At 36.7% G+C, this 10603-nt stretch overlaps 1 protein-coding gene and 1 pseudogene across 1 annotated transcript in view; both read left to right on the top strand.

Moving 5' to 3' along the window:
* Positions 1-10603, top strand: part of LOC118830320 (olfactory receptor 7A17-like) — a 57592-nt gene that overhangs the window by 36751 nt on the left and 10238 nt on the right. The gene's annotated exons all lie outside the window — the stretch shown is intronic.
* Positions 8889-9744, top strand: LOC118847612 (annotated as a pseudogene).

Genomic DNA, 10603 nt, shown 5'->3' on the forward strand with positions numbered 1-10603 from the left:
CTCCATTTGAAACACAATGGGCTTTTTAAAAATCTGTTTTTTCAGAGCTATATTTCAAGAAATCATAAATAATAACTGCACAGGACAAAAAGTAAATTGTCCCAGGTTTGGGGGGAAAATGAGTCAGGGACAAAGCTAGGATTATAATCCAAATCATCTGACTCGGTCTATTGCAGTACATTGGAACCATGAAGTCCAAAAACCATACTCATAAAAAAAGTGATTTTGACTTTTCTTCTCCAGGACACCTGAGAGTTCCTGTTCATCCTCAGCTCTCACATATACACCCAATCCTCTTTCCCAGTCCTTCCCTAGCTCATGAATAATAGCTTGGGTCTGAGTCATTCTAACAACTTTCTGTTTGACAGTGGAATTCCAATCCTCCCCCAATCTCATATTTTCTTGTCCTCCTTTTACTTATAGGAAATAATCTTACACACTTCTTTGACCCCTTCTCCCACATATTCTGAGTCAGTCCTGTGAGCAATGCAAAGCTTAAGCTATAGAACCTCTCCCACCTTTGTAGAGTCAGAATGTTTCTGTGGCAAGAATTAACCATGATCCTAGTCTCAGTCTCTGGGAACAAGACAGGAGAGTTTCTGTCTTCTAGGCATCACAATTGGAATCCTGTATGTCTTCCTGGTCAAAGAGCCTCCTTGGACTCCTGAATAGGTTTATTTAAGACCACTGGTCTTCACTGGGCTCTGTTCTTTGCTATCATAATAACAACAACAGCTAAGATTTCTTTGGTGATTTAAGTTTACCAGAAATTTGCACAAACATATATGAAAACATATAAAAAATATGCAATACATAAGGCAAGTACCTCCCATTTCATGGTATCAGTGTATAGAAGGGAATAAATTTGGGTCAGCTGGGTGGTACAGTAGATTGGGCACTGGCCCTGGAGTCTGGAGGCCCTGAGTTCCAATCTGGCCTCAGACACTTAATAGCTGTGTGACACTGGGCAAATCACTTAACCCCAATTGCCTCAAAAGATAAAAATTTTTAAAACCCAAGAGAATTCAATTGCTCACATTCATACAGGTAGTCATAGCAGAGCTAGGACTCAAATCAATTTTTCTTGATTCTGAGTCTCTGGCTCTTTCTCCAGCACTTTCCCCACCCTTCCATCCTTAGGCCAAAGGGCTCTCTGGACTTTGAGCCAGACCCAAGGCTGAATCAGACTGGCCGGGACTCTGAGATAGATTGGACCATGATTTGGATTTTGTCGGCCTTTGCATGATCTTTATGGATTTCTGAGGAAGAAAAAGGTATCTCTTGCCTTTGCCTCCTGTCCTTTCATGTTGTCTCTCCTTCCCTCATAGCACTTACTGGGCATCACCAAGAAGCCACGTTTGACTGATCTCGCTTCTGTCCTAGATTGTTGTGAGGAAGCAAGACGCTAGCTCTCCCTCAGAGAGAAGGTAGAGAGACGACCTCAGGTTTGGGGAGTGATGTCTCAGTGAGGCACAAGTATACTACCTCCATCCCAGAACTGATAGCTTCCCTGGGCGCAGCAGCAGGTAGGGGAATATTTATGATGACTAGAATCCTCATAGCTCTTCATTAGCAAATTATACAATTGTCTTTTCATTTCTGGAATATCTCATGCTCCCTATAGGTCAACAGGGAACCTTGGCAGAAAGCTTCCTAACAATGAGGCCTATCCAACAATGAAATTGGCTGTCTTATGGGATAGTAAGTTACTCAAAGCTAGTGATTTTCAAGAGAACATTAGGTGAGTATTTATGTGGATTACTGTAGACAATCACCATGGTTTGAATGGGGCTTGAGCTAGATTCACTCCGAAGTCCCTTTGGGCTCTTACTATGAAGAATCTACAAATCTACACATCGACTTCCCTGTAAAGAAATGAGGCGCCCTTATTGTAAGTGCCATAACAGAATCAAGGAATATTCATATGGGACAGTATAGATAGATTCTTCCACTAGTACAGTGGTTGATGACTGAGATCCCTTCCATGTTTGAATGGTGCACCTCATCAGGCAACGTATTCCTTTCTACTGGATATCTTCAAGCTCAGGGTAAATGCATACTTCTTATTGTGGAAATTGACCTGGATTTGGAGACAGATGTACTTGGTTCATATTCTAGTTCTGCTGCTTATTGACTTTGAGTGATATGCTTCTATACTTTGGGCTTATATACCTATACTTTGATAAGCGTTCTTATCAGCATAATGAGATAAATCCCCTTCCCAGAGTTGTATCCTATAATCTATAAGGGATTCCTACTTAAGTATATGTTGGATTAGATAACTTCTGATATCCTTTCCAGTTCTGAGTGTTCTGCCAATTATATATCTAATTTTAGTGCTGGTGACTCATTTACTTCTCTAGATAAGTATTGACCAGAGATGTCAAACATGTGGCCTCTAGAACACTTATCCCATAATACTCCCAAATATGGCCTGAACCAATTTTAAAGGTAATTGGGAAATATTTAACAACATAAATAAAAACACAATAAAACATAGATAATATGAATATGTGGTTTTCTTAGTCAATATGTAGTCCACAGAGATCTGTAGGCACATTTTAGCAGGCCCCATTCTTATTTGAGTTTGACACTAATGATCTTTATCATCCTTTATAGTCTGCTTAGATGTGAGAGCTAGGTGCCACTTCTTCTAATGGGATCTTGACCTATTACCATCCGAATCTCATTGCCTTCCATAGTCTAATTTCTGGACAACAAATGAAAACCAGTCACCCAAGTTTTCAAAAGTCTCATATGTACATATGTGGAAATATTTCTTGACCTGATGCCTTAAGGAATAACATGTGAAGGCTGCTGTCTTAATGCAAGGAACCATACATATCCCAAAGAAAAGTGAAGAAGTGGGGTTATTATGAAAATTCATAGACCCAGTTTCAGTAGCTATATTATGCAAAGGATATTAAGAAAGTCAGTCAAAATCATTTATTACATAATTACTGTGTACTTGGCAGTATGCTAGGATACAAAGACAAAATTGAATCAGTCCCTGATGTCAAGAAACTTACATTCTACCAAAAAGACATACATATTGGAGAATAGATAGAATAAATACAAGGTAGTTTAGAGAGGGTGGGCAGTAGAATTTAAGAAGCATCAGAAAATTTTTCATGTAGATGGTGATGTATGGCTTGATCTGGCAGAAGGAAAGGAATTCTATGAGTTGGAGTTGAGGAAGAAGCGCATTCTAGGCATGAGGGATATTGTAAGGGAGCACTACGTGAAGCAAATTTTGATTACATCACATTCATGAATTGCATGTATATGAAAATATGTAATTAGACTGAAAAGATAAGTTAGGGCCCAAGAACTTGAGTGATTCAAAAATTAAAAGTCAGAATTTAAATTCTTTTCCTAGAATTAAAAGGAAGCCAATGGATTTTAATGACTGAAAGTGACATGATCAGATCTGTACTTAAGGAAAATCATTTCAATAGCTATATGGAGGGTGTGTGGGAGTAAGAAGATACTTGAGGCTGGGGGAGAAATTAGAAGACCATTATAATAAATTTGTTGAGAGGTTATAAGTTTTGAACTATGGTGGTGGATGTATGAGTAGTGAGGAGAGAAGGAATGCAAAGGTTCTCGTGGAGGTAGAAATAGCAAGATTTGGGAAACAAGCACATATATAGGATAAGGAGAGTGAGTATCCTAGGATGACTGTGGTTATGAACTTCTGAGGCCGGAAAGAGGGTGGCACTTTCAATAAAAGTAGTGAAATTCAGAAAAGAAGGAAGTGATACCATAATGAACTGAATTTTGGAAATGTTGAGGTCACAGTGGAATCTATCTATCTACCTATCTGTATCTACTATCAAGCTAGCTAGCTAGCTATTTCTGGTATCCAATAGACGGTCAGATGATGTGGGTCTGGAGTTCAGGAGAAAGAGCTGGATAAATATTCACCTGGGAGTCATTTTCGTAGAATGATAATTAGCAAATTTAAGCAATCTGCAGTTTCTTTTGTTCATCTCTCTGGACTTTTTCAACTTTATTGTTGTTTTATTTTAGATCATAATGACAACTCCTATTCTTTTGGAGTCACCTGAAATAAAATCGATTTTTGTTCAATCTCTTCATTTTTCACTTAGTATGTGTGCTTTAAATGTGTTTCCATTTTTGTATCCCTTTTTTATTATGGAATTTAACTTGTTTACATTTAAGAAAGTTAAAATGGTTCACTTTGTGTTTTATTCTATCACCCACTTAGTGATGATAATAATAAGAGGCAGCATTTATACTGCATTTTACTTATTACAAAGCACTTTACATGTTATCTTATTTGATCCTCATAACTTTGAATTTTGTCCTATTATTATTCATATTTTATAGAAGAAGAAAATGAGACTGAAAAAGGTTAAGTGACTTGTACAGGGTCACACAGCTAGGAAGTTTCTGAGTGAAGATTTGAACTCAGGTCTTCCTAACTCCAAGTCTAGTACCCTGGCCTGAATTTAGAAAATACTTGAGGGAACACCAGCAAATGAGATTGATTACCCTAAGTGGTGGTTTAATAATGTTTCCCTGATCAATGCGTATGCCAAAGATGGAATACAAAAACAGTTAATGACTGCGAAAAGAGAATGATTATGATGAAATGCCAAAATTGAGGGATAGAGTTAAAGTGGTGCTCAAAGGAAAAATTATATATCTAAAACAGGTGTTAATAAAATAGACAAACAAAGGATCAATGAACTGAGTGTACAATTTTAAAAAGAAGAGAATCAATAAGTTGATGACTTCAAAATCATCACAAAAGAATTTTGAAAATTAGAAGAAAGGTAGATAAAGGAGAAAAACATAAATGATAAAACTAAAAACCTGTACTTTGAAAACTCTAATATGATAAAAAAAACCCTAGCTAATCTGATTTTTTTAAAAAAGAAAGCAGAAAATGAAATTACCAAACTAAAAATGAACAAGGTGAATTCATGTAGGAGAAGGTGGATTCACAACAGAATTCTTTTCTGATAAAAAGAATTATTGGAACTTACTCTATGCATTTATATGATAGAAAAAGTAAGAATTTAAAGAAAATGTATGATTATCTCCCTCCAAAAGATAAAATTTCCAGATTAATGAAACATGAGACAGACAAAATAAGTAATCCAATCTCAGAGAGGAAAATTATACCATAAGGAAAGTGCTAAGGGGGGAAACCTGGTCAAAATGAATTAAGAGGTAAATTCTACTAAACACTTAAGGAAAAAATGAATAGCTATTCTACAAAAATTATTTTTAATAATTGAAAAAGAAACATCTTGTGAAACTCCTCTATCAGACAATTATGGTCCTAATACATAAAATTGTGAGAGATAAAGTAAAGAAAGAGAATTATAGACCAATATCATTAATGAATATTGATGTAAAAACTTCACTTAAATCTTAGCAAAAGACTACAGTATTATAGCCAAAAAGAAGCATTCACTGTGACCACAATATCTTCTTTCTCTTTGCATCCTGATCCTTCTCCCTTGCTGACTAAAATTTCTGGAACTCAGACAAGCTCCAGGCTCTGTTCTCTACCTGCTTGGTGCATTGTGATAACATTTTAGGAAGGACAATGATAATCAGGAGATCATTAAGAGGAAGGCAATGGATAACCGACAGTTGTACCTCTTCAGATTCTCATAGGTTGGCTTCTGGAACCATCATTCAGGAAACCAACTATACGAGGACAAGATAGAAGAGTTCTCACTAGAGAAAAATTGATTTGAAGATTATCTGAGCTTTTAGTGGATTGTGAACCCGGTATGAGTCAGCAATAATGTGACAGCTAAAAAAGTCATGACAGGAGTCATACCTTCCACTACGAAGATCATCCCACCATCCTCAGTCATGTTCAGACCACATTTGAAGTTTGGTGTTCAGTTCTAGGTATCACAATTTAGAAAGGACATTGATATCTAGAGAGGATCCAAGAAAGAACAACCAGGATGGTGAAGGGTCTATGAAGATCAGCTGAAGGAACTAATATTTCCTAGCCTAGAGAAGAGGAAGTATGGTGGGGCTGGCATAACTATCTTCACATACTTAAAGGGATGTAGGTGAGAGAGAAATGGGATTTATTCTGCAAGGATTTAGAGGGCAAAATTAGGGCATTGGGTAGAACTCGAAAACAGACATATTTTGGCTCAATAAAAGAAAAGTTCCTCACAATGAGAGCTACTGCACAGTGGAATATGCTCCCTCAGAAAACTGAGAGGTTTCCCTTCCATGGAAGTCTTCAAAGGAAGGCTAGATGCGTACTTGCCAAGTATATTGTGGAATGGATTGTGTGGTATAATTTTCTCCTATGTGTCCCTTGAGGTCCCATCCATGTCTTTATGATTTTACTATTCTAATTGAAGAATGGACACCCCAAACCCTTCTGTCATACCAGATAACTGTCCTCTTTTTCTTTTTCTGCCCTACCTGTAGTATCTTGGACTTGCCCTACCCATAGTGTCTCCTTCTTTATGCCAGTGCTCAATGGTCATTGATGATTTGAGCAAATCAGAGATTGTGTTCATAAACTGGTCATTTCTAAACATGGTTCTTCCTGTTTCCAAGACTGTCTGAACTGGAAGGAATCTTAGAGGTCATTTCCTCTATGTTCTTCATCTTGCATGGAGGTAGAATGTAGAAATAGTGGCTTGTCCAAGCACACAAATGTAATAAGTGACAGAGAGAGGCAAAGAAGAAAGAATTCAACTATAGAAAGTTACTGTGGGAATAGATAGGAGTGTGGTTCATCTTCAGAGGAAGACATTGAAGCAAAATAAAGCCTCTACTACCCCCAAAGAGTAATTCCAAATGGTCACCTGTCCAAAAAGAATTGGTGGAAGAACTTAAAACAAGAAAACAAGAAGAACATGAAAAGAAAGTTAACCAACTAGAAAAGGAGATTCAGAATCTTAAAGAAGAAAATGACTCCTTGAAAACTAGAATTGGGCAAGGGAAAACCAGCAAAGCTGTAAGAGACCAAGAAGTAATAAAACAAAATATAAAGAATGAAAAAATAGAAGAGAATGTGAAACATCTCATAAGAAAAACAACTGATTTGGATAACAGATAAAGAAGAGAAAATAGAATAATCAGACTACCTGAAAGCTACCATCAAAAAAAGAATCTTGATACAATAATACAAGAAATAACTAAAAAAGTTGTTCTGAAGTGTTAGAACAAGAGAAAAAATTAGAAATAGAAAAAAATCCACTGATCACCACCTGGAAAAGATACTACAAGGAAAATCTACAGGAACATCACAGCTAAATTCCAAAACACCCAGCTCAAGGAGAAAATATTATGAGAAACAAGGAAAAAAACAAATCCAATATGGTGAAACAGCAATTAGAATCACACAAGACCTAGCAGCAGTGACATTAAAAGATCCCAAGTCTTGAAACATTATATATTGAAGAACAAAATAACTGGGGTTGTGGCCAAAAATACCACACCCAGCAAAGTTAAGCATAATCCTGAATGAAAAAAATGGACATCAATGAATTATCAGACTTTAAGGATTTTGTTGCCAAAAGACCTGAGCTTAATAGAAAATTTGACATGCAAGATCCAAGAGAACTATGAGACAAATATCAAAGACTAATTACGAGGGACTCAAAAAAACAGCCTGTTTACTTTTTATACAAGGAAGTGTAAACTGTATTCTAAGATTGTAATTAGTAATTGGTTCATTCAAAAGAAAAGATTGGGGTAGAGCTGAATATGATGTGATTCTGAAAAGTAGTACTGTCTAGGAAAAGGTAAAAAGAGTAATTATTTTGCACAAATGAGGGGCAAGAGGAAGAACTGACAGTATCTTCTCTTTTTTTGTTTCTTCTTTCTCGTGGTTTTCCCCTTTGGTTCTAATTCTTCTTTACAACATGACTAATGTGGAAATATGTTGAATATGATTGTACATGTATGATCAATATCAGATTGCACCCTATCTTCAGGAGAGGGGAGAGGAAAAACTCAAAAACTTATAAAAGTGAATGCTGAGAACTAAAAATAAATGTTAAAAAAACAAAAATATTATTTAAAAATGTCATTAAGGAATATTGATGAAAACAAAATTTATAATAAAATCCTAATTAAAAAGCCCAAAGAAATGTATCATAAAAGTTATTTACAATGACAACATGAAGTTTGTGCTAGTGACTACAAAGATCATTAGAGATTTAAAAACAATTAACATAGTTATATTTCATAAGGTGCTACAACCCATATGGTTACATCGATAAATGCAGAAAATGCCTTGGGTAGCATGCAATGCTCATGCCAAAAAACTTATGAAGTAGAGGTATTAATGGAACATTTTTGAGAAAGGAGCTCAATTCTGATTTTTAAATAAATATTTATTTTTAATCTGAATTCAATAAATCCCTAATAAAGTGGGCATTTGCATATGCCTACAAGAATTGGAAAGGAAGATTGTGAATAAAACTCCAGGTCTCCATAACAGACAAATTACTTTTTAAAATATATAACAAGATCAACCTTTAGCTTTCAAATCTTTCCTGCTTTTCTGCCATTGTTTCTGGCTCAAAGAGCACTTAAAATCTGATTTTAAAATGTGTATGTCTTTAAGAAAAAGGTAAAAGGGCCTCTTTGTACAAAATACTTATAGCAACTCTTTTTGTGATGGCTAAGAATCAGAAATCAAGGGATTCCCATCAATTGGGGAATGGCTAAAAAAACTGTGATATATGATTTTGTGGAATATTATTGTGCTATAAGAAACAACAAGCAGGATAATTTCAGAAAAATTTGGAAGGACTTAAATGAACTGATGCAAAATGAAATATGCAGAGGAAGGAGTAATGGTGCTGGAGTAATATCGGAAGCCTGTGAGACCCTAACTCACCTGAACATTGAATTTGACAATAGTAACAAAGCCTATGTTTGAACCCTCAAGAGGTGGAAGAGGAAAAAGGTGAAGGTGATCTGAGTCAGCTTTCCAAGCAGTATTCAAGCAGAGATCTACCTTATCACACAAAAAATTAAATACAGACAGACAATCATGATGCTCCAGAAGAGGTTCACAACCTGTGGGAATTAGAAGAGAGAGACAGCATTGCTGCAAGAGAAAATACAGAAGTAGTCTGCCTAGAGAGCACACAATCTCATCCTCTGTGTCTAAGAAACCTTGATTAGATCAGATTCCTGCAGCCAAACTTGATGCAGATGATCCCCTAACAGATGAAGACGATGAGTGTGAGGATTTTGAGGAAGAAAGTGATGATGATGACACTGCAGCTTTACTGGCAGAACTAGAAAAAATAAAAAAGGAAAGTGCTAAAGAACAAGCCCAGAAGGAACAAGAACAAAAGGCTGAAGAAGAGAGAGTTCGGATGGAAAATATCCTCAGTGGAAACCCTCTTCTTAATCTTACTGGTACCTCTCAGCCTCTGGCCAACTTCAAAGTAAAGAGAAGGTGGGATGATGATGCTGCTGCCTTTAAGAACTGTGCCAAAGGGGCAGCTAGGTGGTGCAGTGAGTAGAGCACTGGCCCTAGAGTCAGGAGTACCTGAATTCAAATCTGGCCTCAGACACTTGACACATTTACTAGCTCTGTGACCTTGGGCAAGTCACTTAACCTCAATTGCCCTGCCTTACCCCCTGCCAAAAAAAAAGAACTGTGCCAAAGGATTAGATGAGCTGAAAAAGGACAAAAGATTTCCAAATGATACCCGTCAATCAGAATTTCACAAAAAATTCATGGATAAATATATCAAGTAGTACAGTTTTATGTGCTTAATTATTAAAAAGGGACTTATTCAAACTTTAAGCATCATTCTGACTTTAGTTTGGTCAGGATTTTCTTCCCATGCTCTTAATGGCTTATGGATTTCCTGCATTTAAAATTCCAAAATACTAATTGAGATGACACAGGAATTTATGATTAGTTTTTAACTGGAGGGACACCCAAGAAGCACAGCTTGCTGGGACTCAAGAAAACAACTTGTTGACATAGAATCTACTCCTTTGCACTGAACAGTTAAAGGCAGGTTATTGTCTCTTTTCTTTTTTTCCTTTTCCCATTTTATCTTTCCCTTGTTTGGACATTGTACCAATATACATCACAGCAAACCTGGATCTTGGATAAACAAAATTTGGGCCTGAGTGCAGCCTTGCCCCAACCCCCTTGACAACTGGAAATAGTTGTCTTAGAGCCATAGCAGTGACATGCCCTCACCCACAGATTCCTCAGCACAGAACAGAAAGTAGAGTTGTGAAGATTAACCTGACTCAGCCCAAGAGATGGAAGCAACCAGAGTATTGATCAAGTTCCCAAAAAGCATGTGGTAGAAACAGATAAGTACTTGCCAGAATGACCAGAAAGGATAGTTCATGGACAATACCTGTTAATCCCGACATCTAGCACAGAGGACAAAGGAGTTTGGGTTCCTAGGCAATATGAGCCTAGAATCTTACTTTCTAGCCAAAGAGGGAAGGTTTCCTAAGCCAGGAAGAGTTCAAGGATAAGACTGAGCTTGAGAGTCCCAAGTTCAAGGGAAAAAAGAAGATTTCCTACATAGTTCCTGAATGGAATCCAGTTTTAGCGATAAAGATAGCCCAAATGATGGCTATAGCTGAA

This window comes from Trichosurus vulpecula, chromosome 1, assembly GCF_011100635.1.
Source record: "Trichosurus vulpecula isolate mTriVul1 chromosome 1, mTriVul1.pri, whole genome shotgun sequence".
NCBI classification, from domain to species: domain Eukaryota; kingdom Metazoa; phylum Chordata; class Mammalia; order Diprotodontia; family Phalangeridae; genus Trichosurus; species Trichosurus vulpecula.